Source organism: Carassius auratus, chromosome 9, assembly GCF_003368295.1.
Source record: "Carassius auratus strain Wakin chromosome 9, ASM336829v1, whole genome shotgun sequence".
Classification (NCBI taxonomy): Eukaryota; Metazoa; Chordata; class Actinopteri; order Cypriniformes; family Cyprinidae; genus Carassius; species Carassius auratus.
Window position 1 is genome coordinate 17,274,663 of NC_039251.1, and position 4,277 is coordinate 17,278,939.

Consider the following 4,277-nt stretch of genomic DNA (forward strand, 5'->3'; position numbering starts at 1 on the left):
CCTTGACTCTGAGGGTGATAGGCACTGGAAATGTTATGACTGATTTTTAATTGTCGCAAAGCTTTAGCAAACTGACGGCTCATAAAATTAGAGCCCTGGTCAGACTGGATAACTCTAGGAATGCCAAATGTTGACATAAATGCAGTTAAAGCTTTGAGAATAGATTTGGTAGTGATGGACCTGACAGGATACGCAGCTGGATACCGGGTAGACAGACACATAACGGTAAGTAAATACAAATGACCGGTCTTTGATCTTGGTAGAGGACCTACGCAGTCGACTTGTAAATACTCAAATGGTTTTGAGATCGCTGGAATAGATTGGAGAGGAGCCACAGGGATTTTTTGGTTTGGCTTACCAGTGAGTTGACACACATGACAAGTTCTAACATACTTTGCTACGTCTCTTTTTAAACCAGGCCAAAAAAACCTGCGTTGCAACCGATCGTATGTTTTCCTCACTCCCATATGTCCAGCCATTCTATCATGAGCTAACCTGACCACAGACTGCCTGAATTTAAGAGGGACTACTACCTGCACATAAACTTTAGTAATGGGTTCAGATTCACTGACCCACCGTCTAAGCAACATCCAATCTTTCAGAAAGTAACAAGAGGGTAGCTGGGTCTCAATATCTCTCTCGATACAAACCATTGAGAACAAAGGTTTAAGAGTAACATCAGCTAACTGTTCTTGAATCAAGTTCTCTCGAGACATGAAAAATAGAGGATAAAAGATCCTCTGATACTCCCTTCTCCCGGGATACAAACTCCTCAGAAAATAAATCGGATGAATCTGAAATCATGTCTTTTGTCAAGGACATACCAAGTGGTTCACCTTCGACTGTCCCATCATCAACCTGATCTGATGGAACAAACGCACCCCCATCTACATCATCCTCAGAATGAACAGGTAACGGTTTCTCCATGGTTACCTCACTATCAAGATGTAAAGAAACTTCACCCAGCTGGTCAGCTTTAAGTTGCTTTCCTCTGGCTCGGGTGACAGCACAGGAAGGAAACACATGGGGAAATTTCCAACCACATTCATCAGGAACATCTGCAGACACAGGCGAGGAGACTACAACAGTAGATGGTACAGATTTTGATGTTCCCCAGACATTTCCCTGAGCAAGATCATTTCCCAGGATAAAAGAAACACCAGGTACAGGAAGGGAAGATCGTACTCCAACAATAACATCACCAGTTACCAGATCAGATGTAAGATGTACCTTATGTAAGGGGACTTTTAAAACGGTCATTTCTATTCCCCTAATCAATACATCCCTCCCGGTTGCAGTCTGACCTGAGAGTGGAAGAACTCCCTCTAATAAGAATGATTGAGAAGCTCCGGTATCTCTCAGGATCCTCACAGAAACTTTTCCTTCTTGACCTGGCAGAGACACAATGCCGTTAGTAAGAAATGGAGCATACTCTGTATAATTATCCCTTACATCTACCTGTGTTGAGATCCCCTTCCTAATCTCAGAGTTCTGTTGATAAGCATGACTCTCCAGTGGTTCAATTCCAACCAATCCAACTGGCTTAGCAGATTTCTTTAACGAGTTACATTCAGAGATTTTATGCCCAACTTTGTGACAGTAAAAACAGATCACCGTACCTTTCTTATCTGATGAAAAATTCTGACTCACAGGGGGCACCCTTGACACAGTGTTTGATGTACTCACTGGAGGTGTCCACCGATTCTGAAATGACTTTCTACTCTGATCGCTTGAAACTCTATCAGGAAAAGAAACTCTGTGAGTAAGAACAAATTCATCAGCCAACACAGCTGCATTAGCTAATGTAAGGGCCTTCTGTTCATTCAGATAAGTAGACACAGACACTGGTACACAGTTTTTAAATTCTTCCACAAGAATTAACTCCCTCAACTGGTTCAAGGTTTCCACTTTCCGAGACTGACACCACCTGGTAAACGCAATCTTTTTCGCGAGCGAATTCAACATACGTTTGTTTCTCAAGTTTCTTATAGCTACGAAAACGTTGGCGATAAGCCTCTGGTACTAACTCATACGCTCTCAAAATGGCTGTTTTTACTTGTTGAAAATCTACACTCTCTTCTTCAGAAAGAGAAGAAAACACCTCCTGAGCCTTCCCTGTCAAAACGCACTGCAGAAGCAGAGTCCAGTCCTCTTCTGGCCACTTTAGAGAAGAAGCAACCCTTTCAAAATGGGCAAAATACTTGTCAACATCACGTTCACAGAATGGAGGAACCATCTTAATGTTTCGACCAACATCAAAAGAAGAGTGCACAAACTGAACAGATTTAGAAGCTTCAGCTTTCCTAACTTCCAATTCAAGTTCTAATTTCTTCATCTCATACTGCCTATGTTCACGTTCACTCTCACGTGCATACTCTAACTTTTTCAGCTCCAATTGTGTACGTTCACGCTCCTGTTCAAGCTCTAATTTTTTTAACTGAATCCGTTTTTCCCATTCCCTATCTTTTAATGCTTGAGTACCTTCAGACGATAGTCTCTCAGTTTCAAACTGTGTTTGTTTCTCTGTGAACATGACATCTCTCTCCATAAGTGGATATTCTCCTACATCCAGAATTCCTTTGGCTATCAACTGGCTTTTAACAGCCCTCAACAAATCCTCCTTGCGTTTCTTATCATTACTATTCAAAATGAGTGCATGACTCTCTGCGATTTCTAAAAGTTGTTCTTTGGTGCACCTATCTAGAAATTTATCAGAAAGTTCTACATTCAATTCCTCAATGGACGTCATTTTGAACAAGCATCCGATTAACACAATGAAGATTTAGTCAATAAATTGACTACAATAGCCCAAATAATTCTAACAAAACCTCCCAACGAAAAGTGTCAGAAAAACAACCTAGCTCAATCCACTATAACACTAGAAACACTATAAAAGATCAAGTGAATAATTAAACAAGAAAAAAAATCCTGTTTCTACCATTCAACTTAATCACACAGACCTTAAAGTTACTGCAACCATTTCAGTGTTATAAAGAGGACAAATCAATGCACATTTGTAATAGGAATGTGTAAAACCCTGCATAACCACTCAATGCAGTGCTAATTTACTCACAGTAAACAACAATCGGTCTTACTCACTAGGCCACAACAGCTGTTTCAAACTTATTTACGAATCACATCAGCTGCTATTGTCCCCAAGATTTTCATGTAAACAAATCAAATTGTATTTAACTAGTCTACACAAACATCCACTTCCTATATAAAATGGCAAAATGAACATAACCACACGTACGCGAAAACACGCTCTCTTTATAATCAAATTAAGCAAAACCAAGGGAAAAAAATGTACTCACCAGGATTTCCATTGGCTTTTACATCTCCGATATGCCTGCCTGTTGAAACTAACTAACCTAGCTAGTCTTCAAAGGACTGCCGGGCTCGAGGCGACTTGAAACGCTGAACCTCGTAACAACCGTTCTCCAAATGAGATCAGCTGCGCGAGAAGCGTACCCCCACCCAGGATTTCCTTCCGAAACCTCCAAAATAAAATGCAAAACAAAATCAACAAAACAACAAATAGTGTTCCGATGGAAGGGCCGCTCACGCGCAACCCAGCTGAAACACACTGTCTAACCGGAGTGAAAGCCAATTCTCACAAGAAATCCTGAAGAGACTAAAAAAAAGAGTCCCTCAGAAACAAATGTTCAAAATCCGGACGAGACTCCCATTTTTATGTTACGGCTGGCTCCCAAACCGCAACATAAAAGAGGCCAACAACAAATGCTTTAACAATAAACCAAATTTATTGTCAAACAATTAAACAAACAAAATAAACTGACGTCTAGGGGAAAAACTACACGCGCGTGTGGTTATTAAATAAACAAACAATATCTGACACTAACAATAACAATGAGAAAAATGGTATATATGAGCAAAATATGTATTAAATAAAAGAATGGGAGAAATGAGAGAGAGAGTTCACTTGGAGGTGCACTGATCTTTATACTAATACTGATTGGGGATTGAATACACCTGTTGCCCAACTAACGTCTGCACTGTGTAGCAGAGCCAGCAGGGGGCAAACAGGCAAGCGTAACACTATTTTTTTCCCTCCACTCTCAAAACAAGTATAATGTTTTCTGTATATGTGGTGTTGTGTTTTAAGCTTCTCTGGGAATGACAATTAAGGTAAACCACAAACTAGGATTAATATTGTAAAGCCATAAAGTCTATGTTTCCCTCCAACTGAGGTGTTATATATTCACATGAGACTTAATTAAAGAATATTTATCTAGTTTAAATCATAATATTTTGAG